Consider the following 19,162-nt stretch of genomic DNA (forward strand, 5'->3'; position numbering starts at 1 on the left):
GGAACTGCATAATTTCATAAATATGTGGATAAGAAATAAATAATTATTTTTCTTCTAGATGCAGGAATTCTCAATGCACATTATTTTCTACCTTAATTTAGCATTTGTAAACAAAATTGAGAATTATTTGAACAAGTCATTGCATATTGTACTAGACTTAGGATTTCTTCTGTCAAAGACAACCCTAGGCACTTATCTAATGGATGGCTGCACACAGTGGGATACTGCTTTGTCAGTATCCTGACAGTAACACTCTGTCATGGTTTAACCCCAGCCAGCAACTAAGCACCACGCAGCAGCTCCCTCACTCCTCCCCCTGCTCCCAGTGGGATGGGGAGGAGGACTGGGGAAAAAAAGTAAAACTTGTGGGTTGAGATAAGAACGGTTTAATAACTAAAGTAAAATATAATACTAACAATAATAATAATGAAATATAATAATAAGAATAATTGTAATCAAAAGGAATATAACAAAAAAAGGAAAAAAAAGAAATAAAACTCAAGGAAAAAAACAGTGATGCACAAAGCAATTGCTCACCACCTGCTGACCGATGCCCCAGCAGCAATCCACCCCTCCCGGCCAACTCCCCCTGTTTATATACTGGGCATGATGTTCCATGGTATGGAATACCCCTTTGGCTAGTTCGGGTCGGCTCTCCTGGCTATGCTCCCTCCCAGCTTCTTGCACACCTGCTTGCTGGCAGAGCATGGGAGACTGAAAAGTCCTTGGCTTAAGATAAGCGCTACTTAGCAACAACTAAAACATCAGCGTGTTATCAACATCATTCTCACACTAAATCCAAAACACAGCACTGTACCAGCTACTAAGAAGAGAGTTAACTCTATCCCAGCCGAAACCAGGACACACTCTTAATTCCTAGACATCCTCTCCCAGTAATCACTCTACCTCCTAGATATCTTATGACCACGCATTCACTTGGCTAGAAATTCAAGTTGTTCCCAGTTTCTGAAGCTGTCTCTTTCTTGCTTCCTTCCTGCTGATAAAGTCCCTCCAAATTCCTCTGCAATGCCTTGACCTTGTTGCCACAGTTACTTAGACATGATGATGATAATGGATAGCATAAAATGGATAAGCAATCTGACAGTTCCCCTGCCCCAGATCAATCCTTAACCTTTTAGCACCATAAACAACTATGTAACAGAGTGGTATCATCCTCAGTGTCAATATTTTCCTGAAATTTGCCCAGAATATGTCCAGTGATAGAGTGGCTTTGGTGGGCACCTGGCATCCAGCCAGGGTCAATCCACCACAAGTTTGTACAGTTCTATTGATTCCCTCGATCCTCCAGTCTGGGTCTCCCTGGTTTGCAATCTTATCAATTGCAAACTCCAGCTGGGTCTTCCTGGAAGCGGTGCCTGTAGTTTCTTGACAGCCCATTGTCCTGATTTCGGCTGGGACAGAGTTAACTCCTTTCTTAGTAGCTGGTACAGTGCTGTGTTTTGGATTTAGTGTGAGAATACTGTTGATAACACGCTGATGTTTTAGTTGTTGCTCAGTAGCGCTTCTCTTAAGCCAAGGACTTTTCAGTTTCCCATGCTCTGCCAGCAAGCAGGTGTGCAAGAAGCTGGGAGGGAGCAGAGCCGGAACAGCTGACCCGAACTAGCCAAAGGGGTATTCCATACCATGGAATGTCATGCCCAGTATATAAACAGGGGGAGTTGGCCAGGAGGAGTGGATCGCTGCTTGGGCATTGGTCAGTGGGTGGTAAGCAATTGCATTGTGCATCACCTGTCTTTTCTTGGGTGTTATTTCTTTTTTTTGTTGTTGTTGTTTGTATTCCTTTTCATTACAATTATTATTCTTATTCTTAGTTAGTAGTGTATTTTATTTTACTTTAGTTATTAAACTGTTCTTATCTCAACCCACGAGTTCTACCTTCTTCTGTTTTCTAGAAAACATGTCTGTGTTTAAAAGAAAGTGTCCCCTTTCTTTATAAAGGAAAGATACTTCTTGAGGATATTAGTGTATCCATGGTTTGTTCTGGAGAGAAGGTACATTAAAAATAGTCCTTGAGAACTACAGGAGCTATTCATGTAAGCATAGGACTCCACATGTTTCTTCTCAGAGACAGATTTAGGATTCAATGAAAAGAACTAACTCTTCATATGGGATTATTTGAATTATAAAGTTTAGAAGTGATTGTAAACAACAGGAACTGGCTAATATCGTCACCGAAATTCGGGAATCAAACTCTTTAACACAGACCATCTTAAAGAGCAGGCATTACTTTATTCGGCGCCGGGTGCATGGGGGATCGCTCCGCCTAACATGCACACCGCATATTGTATCAGCTGCCCTTTATATGGTTCTTCAATGTACATATGTATTACATTTCCCGGAATGATCGTACATATTCACTACACTTCTCAGGACTAATTATAATATCTGCACAGTCTTTACGCATGTGTCCTGGGTCTCTTAGGGGTGTCCACAGAGGTCTTGGGGGGGGGTCGGTCTCTAGTGGTCCCTGGTGGTTTCTCAAGTGATGAACTCTTGAGTCTTTCTCCTTATATGGCTATGAGTTGGCTCATCGTGCAGTTTGTTTTGTAATTCAGTCAGCAGAGCCAGGGGGTACAACACCGACACTGAGGAACATCTTGCCCTTTTAGCACGTATTGTTTCGGTATGCAGACTTGCTAATCTTTGGTAAGCAGTTTGTCACAGCTTCTGCCTTTCTTTGTCTGTTCTCACCGGTTTCTGATATTCTTCAAGGATGCAGGTGTAGAAATGGCATAACTTCTGCATACTTGGTTAATCTATATCTAAAATTCTTTTGCAACTATTTACAACAATTTTACTGTGCATAATTACCACAGGCACAATGAGAAAGTCAAATTTTGTTTTGAATATTTTCTAAAAAGCAACTGATGAAGGCAATATTAGAGGCAGCGATGATAATCAGTTACAGCAGCTAAACTGACACAGGTTGAAGAACAGATGTGATTGTACTGGTTTTGGCTGGGGTAGAGTTAAATTCCTTCACAGTAGCTAGTATGGGGCTATGTTTTGGATTTGTGCTGGAAACAGTGTTGATAACACAGGGATGGTTTAGTTATTGCTGAGCAGTGCTTACACAGCCTCAAGGCCTTTTCTGCTTCTCACACCACCCCACCAGCGAGTAGGCTGGGGTGCACAAGAAGTTGGGAGGGGACACAGCTGGGACAGCTGACCCCAACTGACCAAAGGGATATTCCATACCATATGACAGCATGCTCAGCCATATAAAGCTGGGGGAAGGAGGAGGAAGGGGGGACGCTTGGAGCAATGGCATTTGTCTTCCCAAGTAACCGTTATGCGTGATGGAGCCCTGCTTTCCTGGAGATGGCTGAACACCTGCCTGCCGATGGGAAGCAGTGAACAAATTCCTTGTTTTGCTTTGCTTGTGTGTGCGGCTTTTGCTTTCCCTATTAAACTGTCTTTATCTCAACCCACGAGTTTTCTCACTTTTACCCTTCCGATTCTCTCCCCCATCCACCGGGGGAGAAGTGGGCGAGCGGCTGCGTGGTGCCTAGTTGCCAGCTGGGGTTAAACCACTACATGGTCAATGTTCTGTTATAGAATTCAATGTTATGTTAGTTCTGGCCTCCAGTTTAAATTGATGTTGAAAGTCTGGACAATTGTCAGAATCCAATACTCTCTGACCAGGTTCTTTTAGATATTCCATGCGTGGAAGATGTAATGTTTAATATGAAATTTACTTATTTGAAGACAGTTGATGTTACACAGGACTTCTGATTTAGAGTGATACAAATATATTCCATAAAACAATACAAATGTAAGTCACACTTAGCAAAATATAGCAATTGCAATACACAGTTCAATCACAATACCAATGTGATTCCCATTAGCGGTATCTAGAATACGGTCACTGTCACGACACTGGGTGCCCCAGTTACCGGGAAGGAATACGTGGGTTGAAACCAGCTCAAGCCCCTTGTTCTCTTCGAAATTCTTTTGTTAGTTGTCTAGTTTTTACACTCTGTTGGGCTGAGCCACGTATTCACTCCCCCCATGCTGGTCTGGCTAACTCAGGGAGACATTTACACCACCAGTTGATCCATTCAACTGCTGAGAGCTGTTTATCTAAAACAAAGGCCACCCTTCGGTCCCCTTTGTGTTGAGATAAAGTCAGCTTCTCTACAACAGCTGTGGTCAGTCACACCCTGCATTATTCCCTGAGCTTCATGGGCAGATCACCCTTGCCCATCTCTACTGAGCCTTCTTCCATTGTAGGGGTTTATTCAGCGAGTCACATTCCACCTCTAGGGGTTTAGTCAGTCACAACAATGCAGAGAATAAAAATTATTCAAGGTATGAAAAACACCTTGTACATCTTGATGAAAAACTTCATTTTTTCCAAGTAGTTTGATTATGGTATAGAGATCTTGGAGAAGACACAAAGAAGTAAGATACTATTTACTAGGGTTTGGTTTTTTTTTTTTTTTTTAATCTAACAAAGAAAGTCAAGAGGTCTTACTCAAAATTAAAGATGCATTCAAGTCAGTAACGCAACAATTAAATGATAACAGGTAACGTGTAATGAACTAAAAGAAACGGATTTTTTTCAAATCAAGATTTCCTTAATTCAAGCTAGTCAGACTTAATTTACACTTAATATGAAAGCAGCTGTCATTTGAATGCCATGGATAAATGCTGTTTTCAACATTGCCAGTGACAATTTTCAATTTGAGGAAGGCTGTTTTCCAAAATATACATTAAAATGTATGTTAATTTCTCCTCCTCCTAACTTTCTTGCTTGAGGAGGTGTTTTGATTTCTGATTAATTTAAGAGTCCCAGAGAAACATAAGGGATTTTTTGGTCTGACCTAGCAGTAAGATATTTCATTTCTGTTCCTATGGGAACAGTTTTGTGACTGACAAGATGACTGAAGATAAAATTCCAGCTACACTAGACTGGAGCCTGTTTGTTCTAAAAAAGATTGAGCCTATAATTAAGTTCCAGATTGTGTAGTATTCTTTCAGTTAATACCAACATCTGTCTAACAGTATCTACGTACAGCTGCCAAACAGATCAGTAAAAAGAAGGGAGCAATATATTAATACTTCAGACCTTAAAAAAAACACCTTACATAGTTATCTGACAGAGGAACTATTTAGTGTCCAAAGAAAAAGTATAGCTATCCTGTACTCTTGAAGAGTATTAGATCTCTTTGTAGAGTTCAGTGATATTTTATAAAACTGGAATTCATTGCCTCCCTTTAAAATAAAAAGATTAAATGAGTAGCAAAAGGTCACAGTAGATCTAACAGACAGGGAGATCTAATCTTGCTGCCTCTCAGACAAAGTTGTTATTATTTTTAAATCTTGAGCATTTATAGTCCACCTATAGGTGCTATACTAACACCAAAAAAGGAACATTCTCCCAAAAATTTTTTACAATCTAGGTATAAGACAGAGGAAAACAAGGAAAGGTTATTTAAGAGCATAAGGCAGTAAACTGTGTGTGCGTGTGTGTGTCCCAACTCCCTTCCACTGCAGAAGCCATACCTAATGATGCACTGATTCATGATATAGCTCCTTCAGAATTGTTAAGGCTGGGACACACAAGAAATCATTTAACCCATCACCATGTCATCATGTATACCTAGGCATGGCATTTCAAAACCTGCTAGCACCAGCTGACATCATCACTAGAAGATGTAGCTGTTGCAAGTATTACCATCGCTGTTGGTGCATGTAGCACCTGTCAGCTCTGTACTGGATCACCTGATGTGCACCAGGATCATACAATGGGTTTTTTTTTTGGGGGGGGGGGGGGGGGGGGGGGGGGGGGGGGGGGGGGGGGGGGGGGGGGGTGGGGTGTTTTTTGTTTTTGTTTTTTTTTTTTAAATGCTCTTTCAGCACTCCAGCCCTTGTAAACTAGGTAGGCAACGGAGCAAAAATTAGTGAATTTTTAATTCTCCTACAATACAGCCTACTTACTTAGGTCAGCGTCCCAATTAGTTCTATGTTATACATCGCCATACTTGGACCCCAGCTTTAAAATCTTTACAGTTCTACATAAGTGGCAGCATAAGAATTCAGAAATTTAGTTTCATGGGGCCCTCTTCATGGCTGCTTTCAGGAAAAAGGGTCTACAGAAGAGGGATTTATCAATCCATCCCGATGACAACACAGTTGCTACTCTAGTTATTAGGCTGAAGTAGCCTTCATGGAGACACTGGCAATCAAGGATGGTGCACAAAGCACTAAAACACCCTTGCATTCTATGAAGAAAGTCTCTGAAGTTCCTGGCAGGTAGGTAGCTGTGTAGTTCCGCCAAACACAAAGGTAAATTTGCAAACACTTAAGTGCTTATTAAGCTCACCTACTGGTTATAAAGATGCTCTGGCTTTCTTCTGTCAGTCTAAAGCAAAGCTTTCTTACAGAAGAAAACACCATCTGCAAACATACAAAAAAAAAAATGACAGCGTGCCCCGACATCTGTGAGTTATGTCACTCGCAGATACCACATTAAAAAAAAACAACAAAAACAAAAAAACACCACCAACAACCACCCCCACATCATAAGCCTTACACAACAAGTATAAGAGTGTTTCCAATTGCAAATTTTATTTACATTCTTGGCACATCAATTTACGATCTTGGTCTCTCCTTCTTGCCCTTGTATAAGGCCAAGAGAGAAACATTGGCTACTTTGACAACCTTGAAGCGAACTCCAGGAATGTCACCAACAGCATGACCCTTCCGACCAAAACCAGCAACCAGAACTTCATCATTTTCCTAGAATGAAAGACAGTGCAAATACAGAGCTATAAACATTAAACCTGTACATACTTCTAAATTAATTTACATTAAATTTGAGCCACATCACAGACTTTCTAAGGAAAGGGTGGAAAGACAGTAAATGCTGAAGTCTATTGATAGGGATAATTCATGTATATCTTTCAGTATTTTGGAGAAGGGAAACATAAGCTGAGGTATCATTTAGCTTGCAGGAGTACTGCTGAGGACCAGCTTACCTTAGCAAGTGAAAAGTACAAAACCACCTCTGGCATTTCTCATCTGCTTCTGCAGATACAGCATTAAGATACACACGGTTCAGAATGCCATGAACCCTTGTCTAACCATCACCTGATTCTGTCAGTTATGTGTTTCTTTACTTTCATACACAGCTTTCTATAGGTTGTTTCTTGAAAATTATTCACCTCAATGAAGTTCAGGCAACCATCATTGGGAACAAAAGCTGTTATTTTTTTGCCATTCTTGATCAGCTGGACTCTGACACATTTCCTGATGGCAGAATTAGGCTGCTTAGCTTCTACTCCACTAAAACAGAAGTGCATGAAAATATATTAGTGAAAATCTGTTTGATAAATTAGCAGATATTCATTACAATACCATGAATCACTATGTTATTTTGTACTAACCATAAGTCGCATGCGTATTTCAAAAGCAAAAACTATTAGTGATCTACTTAGAGCTACGCAATAGCCAAAGACTTAATTAGTTCCTAAACAGAGTAAAAAAAAAAAAATCGAAAGCAAGTCTTCTAGAGACAAATACTAACTCAGTAATTAAAAATTTGGAAAAGAAAAAGAAACACCTTGGAGTCCTGAGGGTATCCTAACAAAACTTGTAAGTTACTAACAAAAAGCCAGAACACAAGTAGATGGAATCTTTGATACTTGCTGACTGCATCAAACAAAGCACACACACTGAAACCCACCCCCCCCAAATAAACTTAAATGTTAAGTAAAATTCTTCTTCTTCTAAAGGTTATACACAATTTCAAAACCAACACTGAGTATATGAGAACAAATACCTTTCAGCATTGTCACCTAAAAAAAACCCAACTGTTTTCAATCTAGTACATAGAAGCTACAAAATAATAAAAATTTGTCATACTTCAGGTAGAAAAACTCTAACATATTTAGAAAAAGCAACTTAGAGGTGTTTCTTCTTTAAAGTCACATATGGGATCTTTCAAAGGTCCCAAATTACCAGGAATTTTCCTGGTGACTCCAAGGACTACAACCCAGAATATCCTACACTATACATTAGGTAGCTGTGGGTCAGACACAAGCACCAGGTGCTTGTGCCACGACTTAGCTCACTGCTGAGAGCATGCTCTCGCATACCCCTAACCCGGCACAAGCAAAAGCTGTCCCCATCCTACGGCAAACTACCCCCAGCGCCCGCAAGGCCGTAAAGACGCACTCCGGGGAGTTTTACCCACACTTTTTCCAGAACAATTCCCTTGGCGTGAGAAGCGCCGCCGAAGGGGTTGGCCTTCAGCGCAGTGCCCAAGTGGCCTTCTTATACTGTTTGTCGTGCCACTTCTGATCGCGGCGGTGGCTGCGGAGTTTCCGAGCGGTACGGAGCCCACGGCACTTCCCTAGAAAACACCGGCAGAGAGCTGGAGGTCACCGAGCAGCTCCTGCCGTCACCACCCCTCGCGGGCCTCTGGAGGCAACCCAGCGGCGACCAACGGCCGCGGGGCACGCGAGAACGCAGACCTCCTCGCCTGGGGGGGGGGGGGGGGGGGGGGGGAGGGCACAACAGGGACCGACAGTATCACTACCAACAGGCAGCAAGGGGGAATAGGGGAGAAAGGCTAACGGAGGCGCTGCTAACACCGAAGCCTTCGCGAGGGCCCAGAGCCAGCGGAAGAGGCTCACGGGACAGCGAGGGGGAGCGCTCTGGGCCGCCTCTCCGCGCACACAAACACTTCCCCCCCCCCCCCAGTCCCCGTCCCCGTCCCCCAAGGTCGCCGCTACCTCTCTCTCTCCCTCTCTCCCCTCCCCCCCCAGTCCCCCCCAAGGCCGCCGCTACGACACTTTCCCTCCCGTCCCCGTCCCCTCCAAGGTCGCCACCACAACACTCACCCATCCTGCCGGCACGCCTGCCAAGCCGAAAAAAGAGAAGCCCGTAGTGCGCCGCGCCGGTTAGCTGCGGCCGCAAGGACCCGCGTTGGGGTGACCTTGTCGCGCCTGACTGGAAACTCCCGCTGTTGGGGAGTGAGCGAGCTGTGTGGTGTTTAGTTGCCGGCCGGGGTTAACCCACAACAGTGGTATAGCACCAACCTTTTAATCTCTCAGATGAAAGATTAGATTTCACTTACACTTTTTCCAGGACAATTTCCTTGATGTGGGAAGTGCCGCTGAAGGGGTTGGACTTCAGTGCAGTGCCCAAGTGGGCCTTCTTGTACTGCTTGTCATGTCATTTCTGGTCATGGTGGTGGCTGCAGAGTTTCTGAGCAGTGTTGCTCACGGCACTTCCCTAGAAAACACAGTTTTGTACCAGACGCTATGATTGGTATGGACAAAACGGTGATGCTAACAAGCAGCTTAGGGTACAGCTCTGTAAGGGAAGGCAGCTGCAGGCTGGCCTGGGTGCTGTGCTGTACACACAGACTGGCACAGCGGCAGGGCAGCGGTGGGTGTATCCTGCCCCCCCAGCGTCCACACCCAGGGGAGGCTGGTCCCAGCGCCCCTGGGACAAGTAGCCTGGGCCAGCAGCTCAGCTGTGGACACTCACCCAAGGCGCCACATGCCACTGCCGAGCCTGGGTGTAGGGGTCATCCTCTCTCAGAAGGTGTCGTGGTTTAACCCCAGCTGGCAGCTAAGCACCACGCAGCCGCTCGCTCACTGCCCCCCCACCCAGTGGGATGGGGGAGAGAATCAGGAAAAAAAACCCTTGTGAGTTGAGATAAAGACAGTTTAATAGGACAGAAAGGAATGAAAAACAATAATAATGATAATAATAATATGACAATAGTAATACTAAAAGAATTAAACTATACAAAGCAAGTGGTGCACAATGCAATTGCTCACCACTTGTTGACCGATGCCCAGTTACTTCCCAAGCCGCGATCCCCCCTCCCAGCCAGCTCCCCCAGTTTATATACTGGGCATGATGTCATATGGTATGGAATATACCTTTGGCCAGTTTGGGTCAGCTGTCCTGGCAGTGTCCCCTCCCAGCTTCTTGTGCCCCTCCAGCCTTCTTGCTGGCTGGGCACAAGAAGCTGAAAAATCCTTGACTTAGTATAAACACTACTTAGCAACAACTAAAACCATCAGTGTGTTATCAACATTATTTTCCTACTAAATCCAAAACACTGCACTATACCAGCTACTAGGAAGAAAATTAACTCTGTCCTAGCCGAAACCAGGACAGTATCCACCCCTTATTCTATACCATCTACATCATGTCCAGGTCCCACACTTTCCAATGCATTTTGGATTAGTCCATGGCAAATGGTGGGGCTGTGTTTCCACCCCTGGGGCAGTCGATTCCAGGTGTACTGGACGCCCCTCCAAGTGAAAGCAAACTGTGGCCGGCACTCTGCTGCCAAAGGGATTGAGAAAAATGCATTAGTGATATCAGTTGTGGCGTACCACTTGGCTGCTTTTGACTCCAGTTCATATTGAAGTTCTAGCATGTCTGGCACAGCAGCACTCAGCGGTGGCATGACTTCATTCAGGCCACGATAGTCTACTGTTAGTCTCCATTCTCCATTAGACTTTCGCACTGGCCATATGGGGCTGTTAAAGGATGAGCGAGTCCTGCTGATCACTCCTTGGCTCTCCAGTCGATGAATCAGCTTATGGATGGGAATCAGGGAGTCTCGGTTGGTGCGATATTGCCGCCGGTGCACCCTTGTGGTAGCGATTGGCACCTGTTGTTCTTCGACCCTCAGCAACCCCACAACCGAAGGGTCCTCAGAGAGTCCGGGCAAGGTGGACAACTGTTCAATTCCCTCTGTCTCCAAGGCAGCTATACCAAAGGCCCACCGATACCCCTTTGGGTCCTTGAAATACCCTCTCCTGAGATAGTCTATGCCAAGGATGCATGGGGCCTCTGGGCCAGTCACAATGGGGTGTTTCTGCCACTCATTCCCAGTTAGGCTTATTTCAGCCTCCAATACAGTTAGCTGTTGAGATCCCCCTGTCACCCCAGAAATACAGATGGGTTCTGCCCCTTTATAACTTGATGGCATTAGAGTACACTGTGCACCGGTATCCACTAGAGCCTTATACTCCTGTGGGTGTGATGTGCCAGGCCATCGAATCCACACAGTCCAATAAACCCGGTTGTCCCTCTCCTCTGCCTGGCTGGAGGCAGGGCCCCTCTAATCCTGGTCAGAGTAGTTGTTACTCCCTTCTTGTAAAAATGACTTAGACGTCCCTTCAAGAGGGTCAGAAGCCCTTCTACTTTGTCTGGAAACCGGAGCGGCATCTTTCCTGGAAGAATCCCCTTTTCTGGTTGTTTTTCCTTTCAATTCACGTACCCATGCATCTAGGACCGAGGTAGGTTTTCTATCCCACTTCCTCATGTCCTCTCCGTGGTCACGCAGGTAAAACCACAGGGTACCCCGTGGTGTATACCTTCTATATTCTCTCTCTTGATCAGAGGAATGCTCACTCCTAATAGCTGAGATATTGGTCTGTACAGGTGGGGAGTAGGACTTTTCAATCAGTTCGATCAGTTTTTCGGACTTTTCGGACAGTTTTTCCACAGCCGAGACACAGGCTCGTAGGGAGGAAGAGAGATTTTCTTCATATTGCCGGAGTTGGCGAGCCATTTCATCCACTGTCGGTGCCTCTTCGTCTTTCCAAGTTAGTACTGCCAATGGGTTGGCATACGATGATGGTGCGCTCTGTACAAACTTCCGCCACATGGGTCGTGTGCATTGGACTTCGTCTGGATCTCTGGGTAATTGTGAACTGTCCGGGTCATGATAAATCATCTCTAGCATGGCTAATTCCCTCAGGTACTGGATACCTCTTTCCATGGTAGTCCACTTGCCTGGTTGACATATAACATCTTCCTTGAAGGGATACCTTTCCTTCACACTTGACAGGAGTCGCCTCTAGAGGCTGAGGGCTTGTGTCCCTTTTCCAATCGCTTTATCAATGCCACCTTCCCTAGAAAGGGATCCCAGCTGCTTGGCTTCCCTACCCTCTAATTCCAGGCTACTAGCCCCATTGTCCCAGCATCGGAGCAGCCAGGTGATAATGTGCTCACCTGGACGACGGCTGAAATCTTTTCGCATATCCCGCAGCTCACTCAGGGATAGAGATCGGGTGATTACTTCTGGTTCTGCCTCTTCCTCCTGTTCTCGTGATGGCCCTGGTTCATCTTCATGCTTTGTTAAACGAACTGATTTTTTTGTATATTTCTTCTTCTGTATAGGGGTGACTGATACTGGCACAGGTTGGTTCTCTGGTTCAGCTGCAGCGCCTGTCGCAGGGGTCGGAGTAGCCGCATCGCCTGTCGCAGGGGTTGGAGTAGCCGCAGTGCCTGTCGCAGGGGTTGGAGTAGCCACAGTGTCTGTTGCAGAGGTCGGAGTAGCCGCAGTGTCTGTTGTGGGGGTTGGAGTAGCCGCCTTGCCTGTCGCTGGGGTTGCAGTAGCCGCTGTGTCTGTTGCAGGGGTTGGAGTAGCCGCAGTATCTGTCGGTCTGTTTTCCCTCCCTTCCCCCTGAGGGTGCTGCACAGTATCGAGCAGTGTTTGGTAGATACTAGCCAGGGCCCAGCACAGTGCGATAAGTTGTGCCTCTTTGGAATAGCCACAGCATTTTCCTTTCAGATAGTCTATCACTTTATCAGGGTCCTGTAGTTGTTCGGGAGTGAAGTTCCAAAGCATTGGAGGTGAGAAGCTCTCTAGATACCTGCCCATATTCTCCCACATGCCATGCCACCCATGGCTATTAAGCCTCGGGGCAGATTTCCGAAAGGTATTCTTAAACAGTTGTTTAACCTTAAACAAGACCTGGAACACATTCAGGAGACATAGCAATAGGAACATGCTGGTTTGAACATCCCAAGGATATTCAAAATTCTCAAGAGCTACTGTAATTTGCCTGGAGGAGAAGGGGAAGGTGAAGAAATGTGTCTGCCCCATGGATTGGCTCTCCGAGGAGAAAAGGTACAAGGTGTAATTATTAATAGTTTCTGATAGACGGCTCCTGAAGTACGGAGGTGACGGCAATGCTGAGTACAAATACCAGATTAGTTCCACGACCAGCAATTCTATCTTATCATAAGCCAGTGTTACAAAGTAGAACAACATGATAACTCTGGCCCAGTTCCCACGGGTGATAAACAGCACAACAGGGAGCATATACTGCAAGTAAGGTATTACATAACACACCTTTAAGAACAAGTGCACCAACTTTGAGAGCAAATACATCAACATTGTGACCAGCAACTATTGAACTAATATAATGTATGTTTATAACAAATTTGTTCTAACACATTCCAGTCAGATTTGTCGTTATCTCAACCCGTCATGCCCCATGTTGGGCGCCAAAAAGGACTGTCGTGGTTTAACCCCAGCCGGCAGCTAAGCACCACGCAGCCGCTCGCTCACTGCCCCCCCACCCCTGGGATGGGGAGAGAATCAGGAAAAAAAAACCTCGTGAGTTGAGATAAAGACAGTTTAATAGGACAGAAAGGAAGGAAAAACAATGATAATGATAATAATAATATGACAATAGTAATACTAAAAGAATTAAACTATACAAAGCAAGTGGTGCACAATGCAATTGCTCACCACTCGTTGACCGATGCCCAGTTACTTCCCGAGCCACGATCTGCCCCTCCCAGCCAGCTCCCCCAGTTTATATACTGGGCATGATGTCATATGGTATGGAATATCCCTTTGGCCAGTTTGGGTCAGCTGTCCTGGCAGTGTCCCCTCCCAGCTTCTTGTGCCCCTCCAGCCTTCTTGCTGGCTGGCCATGAGAAGCTGAAAAATCCTTGACTTAGTATAAACACTACTTAGCAACAACTAAAACCATCAGTGTGTTATCAACATTATTTTCCTACTAAATCCAAAACACAGCACTATACCAGCTACTAGGAAGAAAATTAACTCTGTCCTAGCCGAAACCAGGACAGAAGGTCAGCCCTAAGCGGGAGCTCCACCTCTGTGCCTTTTTCTCTCAGCAGCTTGCTCCCACTGAGACAAATTACAACATCTGGGACAAGTTGCTCCTGGCAATCAAAGCTGCGTTTCACCTCCTCAAGGGGGCAAAAGACCCAACAGTGTTGCTGACCAACCACCATAGCCTGGAATACTACTGAAGGATGATGTGTCTCTCTCCCAGCCTTGCCCTCTAGGCCTCTTTCTTTTTGCACTTTCACTTCATTTTCACCTAATGTCCAGGGCAGCAGAATGGCAAGGCCGATGTCTTGTCACGGAAGGGGGACTCAGACACTTCGTCACCACCACAGCAGAGGATGAGCTCACTGCAGTAGTTAGAGAAACCACTGCAAATGGCGCACTTCTAGCAAAGCATTGTGCTGGCACAGCCTAACTTAGCCTGCAAAAACTGGACAGCTGCCTGTATTGGGGGAAGAAGCTGTACATCCTGCAGAGACTGCTGCAAGCACAGGTCCTCCATCAATGCCGCCATGTACCTGCAGCCAGATGCGTGGGCTGATGGAAGATACAACACCTGATTACCTGGACCTACTGGTGGCCCACAGTACAGGCCACAGTCCATGGACTTCATAGTAGACCTGCCCCCCTCACAGGGCAACACAGCTGTCCTAGCGACCGTGGACCTCTTCACTAAGATGGCTCACTTTGTTCCCCTCAGGAAATTGCCCACAGACTGCCCGATTTCCTACAGCACATTTTCTGATGCCAGAGCCTTTCCCAGACAGCATCGTTACTGACCGAGGGAAGGGGGGGGGGGCAGCAGTTTACAGTCAGGTTTTAGAAGGAGCTTGTGGGGCTCTTCCCCATACAAACTTGCCTCTCGCCCTCTCACCACCCCCAGATCAATGAGCAGACAGAGTGAATCAGATCCTGGAACAATATCTCTGGCGTTACAATAATTTTCTCCAAGATGACTGGGTCACTCTCCTCCCATTGGCAGAGTTTGCTTACAACAATAACATCCTTGCATCTGCAGAGCAGACCCCATTCTTTGCTAACTTTGATTTCCACCCCCAGAGTCATCCAACCACAGCAGCTGCTTCACATGCACCTGCAACTGGTGACTTGCTTGTACAATTCCAGCAAATTCACATCCTCCTCAGAACCCAGCTGGACAAAGTCAAAAGTGCCTACAAGAGGCAAGCAGGCAGATGGTGTTGCCTGGCCACAGCCTTCTCCATTGATCACTGAGTTTGGCTTTCCGACAAGCACATCCAGACTGCCTGATCATCTGCCAAGCTGGACCATCCTTATTTGGGGCCTTTCACCATGGCTGACCAAATCAACCCAGTTACCTACTGCCTGGAGCTCCCATGATCCCAGAAGATTCACCCAGTTGTTCATGTCTCCCTCCTGAAGCCTCATCACACAGACCCCTTCCACTGCCAGCCTGTGATAGAACCTGTTGTTATCACCACTCCTGCTGTGCTCACCCTCCTCATATACTGTGGGGATGTATCCCGTTGGGTTAGGTCATTGCCCCTGCCTTTTCTGTAATTTCCCTTTGTTTTTAACCCTTTTTTTTCCCTCATAGAGCAGTTCTGCTCTTGCTTCTCCTCGTCAATAATAGGGTGAGAAGTTACAGGCAGTGCCATGAAGGATGCCTGGATTTCATATGGGGTTGTCCTGGTTTCGGCTGGGATAGAGTTAATTTTCTTCTTAGTAGGTGGTATAGTGCTGTGTTTTGGATTTAGTATGAGAATGATGTTGATAACGTGCTGATGTTTTAGTTGTTGCTAAGTAGCGCTTATCTTAAGCCAAGGATTTTTCAGTTTCCCATGCTCTGCCAGCCAGCAGGTGTACAAGAAGCTGGGAGGGAGCATAGCCAGGAGAGCTGACTTGAACTAGCCAAAGGGGTATTCCATACCATGGAACGTCATGCCCAGTATATAAACAGGGGGGAGTTGGCCAGGAGGGGCAGATCGCTGCTGGGGCATCGGTCAGCGGGTGGTGAGCAATTGCATTGTGCATCACTTGTCTTTTCTTGGTGTTATTTCTTTTTTTTTTGTTATATTCCTTTTCATTACAATTATTATATTATTATTATTCTTAGTAGTGTATTTTATTTTACTTTAGTTATTAAACTGTTCTTATCTCAACCCATGAGTTTTACTTTTTCTTTTCTTCCTCCCCACCCCACTGGGAGGGGGAGGGGGAAGTGGCTGCATGGTGCTTAGTTGCTGGCTGGGGTTAAACCACGACAGTCCTTTTGGCGCCCAACCTGGGGCCCGAAGGGTTGAGATAACAACAGATCTGACCAGTGCATGTTAAAACGAATTTGTTATAAGCATTCATTATATTAGTTTAGTAGTCGCTGGTCACAATGTTGGTTTATTGGCTCTTAGAGTTATGGCGCTCGTTCTTAGAGTTATGTTATGTATCACCTTACTTGCCATATATAGTCCCTGTGCTGCTGCTTATCACCCATAAGGTGAGGTGGATTAACGTTTTCGCTTTGCTTTACTATGTAACACTGGTTTATGGTACGATAAAATTATCGGTGGTGGGACTAATCCGGTATTTGTACTCAGCATTGCCGTTATCTCCATACTTCGGGAGCTATCTGGCGGAAACTATTAATAATTACACCCTTTACCTTTTCTCCTCGGAGAGCCAATCTATGGGGGAGACACCTTCCTTCACCTTCCCCTCCTCCTCCAGGCTAATTCCAGTAGTGTTTGAGAATTTTGAAAATTTTTAATATCCTTGGAATGTTGAAACTAACATGGTCCTATTGCTAGGAACTAGCATGTTCCTGAATGTGGTTCAGGTCTTGTTCAGGGTTAAACAACTATTTAAGAGGATCACCCAGAGATCTGCCCCAAGGCTGGAGAGTTATGAGTGGCAGGGTATGTGGGGTATCATGGGCAAATGCCTAGGACGGTGGGCACCTCCAATGTTTTGGAACTTCACCCTTGAACAAGTGCAGAATCCTGAAAAACTAGTAGAATATTTGGAAAAGGTATGCTGTCACCCTGACAATTCCAGGAAGACACAAATCACTGCAATGTGCTGGGGCCTGGCCCATGCCTACCAAGCCCTGTTCAACACTATTCAGTACCCTCAAGGGGAAGCGAAGGTCTCTGGATCTGACAACAAATGACAGCCACTGCAGCCACTTCAACCCCGGCGACAGCCACTGCAGCCGCTCTGACCCCTGTGACAGACACTGCAGCCACTCCAACGCCCGTGACAGGCACTGCAGCTGAACCAGAGAACCAACCCATGCTGGTATATCAGTTGCCCCTGTACAGAAGAAGAAATACTCAAAAAAGACAGTTCGCTTAGCGAAGAATGAAGGTGAACCAGGGTCATCACGAGAACAGGAGGAAGAGGCAGAACCAGAGATAATCACCCGATCCCTATCCACGAGTGAGCTGCGAGATATGTGAAAAGACTTCAGCCGTCATCCAGGCAAGCACATTATCACCTGGTTGCTCCAATGCTGGGACAATGGGGCCGGTAGCTTGGAATTAGAGGGTAGGGAAGCCAAGCAGCTGGGATCCCTTTCTAGGGAAGGGGGCATTGACAAGGCGATTGGAAAAAAGCCACAAGCCCTCAGCCTCTGGAGGCGACTTCTATCGGGCGTGAGGGAAAGGTACCCCTTCAAGGAAGATGTTGTATGTCATCCAAGCAAGTGGACCACCATGGAAAGAGGTATCCAGTACCTGAGGGAATTAGCCATGTGGGAGATGGTTTATTATGACCCGGACGATGCACAGTTACCCACAGATCCAGATGAAGTCCACTGCACATGACCCATGTGGCAGAAGTTTGTACGAAGCGCACCATCATTGTATGCCAATGCATTGGCAGTAATGGACTGGAAAGATGAAGAGGGACCAACAGTGGATGAATTGGCTGGCCGACTCCGGCAATACGAAGAAAGTCTCACTTCCTCCCTCGTCGCGGCTGTGGAGAGACTGCCAGACATACTAGCCGAGAAACTGTCCCAAGAGTTCCAGCGATTTGAGGATAAGTTCTGCCTCCCACCTGCACGGACCAATATCTCAGCTCTTAGGAATAAGCGTCCCTCTGCTCAAGAGAGAGGAGGGAGAAGGTACACACCACGGGGTACCCTGTGGTTTTACCTGCTTGACCACGGAGAGGATATGAGGAAGTGGGATGGAAAACCTACCTCGGTCCTAGATGCACGGGTACGGGAATTGAAAGGAAAAACAATCACAAATGAGGGTTCTTTCAGGAAAATTGCTGCTTCAGCCTCCAGTGGGCAGTGTGAGCAGTGTGCCAGAAGACAGAGTGGAAGGGCTGATCTTACTCCTGATCCTATGAGAAGGAATTCTAATCCATTTTTACAACAAGTGAGTGGAGAATCCTATGACTGGGACTAGAGGGGCCCTGCCTCCAGCCAGGCGGAGGAGAGGGACAACCGGGTTTCTTGGACTGTGTGGATTCGATGGCCTGGCACATCACACCCACAGGAGACACCGGTGCACAGTGTACCCTAATGCCATCAAGCTATAAAGGGGTAGAAGCTATTTGTATTTCTGGGGTGACAGGGGATCTCAACAGCTAACTGTATTGGAGGCTGAAATAAGCCTAACTGGGAATGAGTGGCAAAAACACCCCATTGTGACTGGCCCAGAGACCCCATGCATCCTTGGCATAGATTATCTCAGGAGAGGGTATTTCAAGGACCCAAAGGGGTACCGGTGGGCCTTTGGTATAGCTGCCTTGGAGACAGAGGGAATTGAACAGTTGTCCACCTTGCCCGGTCTCTCTGAGGACCCTTCGGTTGTGGGGTTGCTGAGGGTCGAAGAACAACAGGTGCCAATCGCTACCACAAGGGTGCACCGGCGGCAATATCGCACCAACCGAGACTCCCTGATTCCCATCCATAAGGTGATTCGTCGACTGGAGAGCCGAGGAGTGATCAGCAGGACTCGCTCACCCTTTAACAGCCCCATATGGCCAGTGCAAAAGTCTAATGGAGAGTGGAGACTAACAGTAGACTATCGTGGCCTGAATAAAGTCATGCCGCCGCTGAGTTCTGAAAAAGTGTAAGTGAAATCTAATCTTTCATCTGAGAGATTAAAAGGTTGGTGCTATACCACTGTTGTGGGTTAACCCCGGCCGGCAACTAAACACCACACAGCTCGCTCACTCCCCAACAGCGGGAGTTTCCAGTCAGGCGCGACAAGGTCACCCCAACGCGGGTCCTTGCGGCCGCAGCTAACCGGCGCGGCGCACTACGGGCTTCTCTTT

The 19,162-nt window shown here is 46.3% G+C and overlaps 1 pseudogene; it reads right to left on the reverse strand.

The window, feature by feature from the left end:
- Positions 1 to 6,569: 6,569 nt before the first annotated feature.
- On the reverse strand, positions 6,570 to 8,901 carry LOC127028486 (40S ribosomal protein S23-like; annotated as a pseudogene).
- Between the last annotated feature and the right edge of the window lie 10,261 nt (positions 8,902 to 19,162).

This window comes from Gymnogyps californianus, unplaced genomic scaffold (genome assembly GCF_018139145.2).
Source record: "Gymnogyps californianus isolate 813 unplaced genomic scaffold, ASM1813914v2 HiC_scaffold_33, whole genome shotgun sequence".
NCBI lineage: Eukaryota > Metazoa > Chordata > Aves > Accipitriformes > Cathartidae > Gymnogyps > Gymnogyps californianus.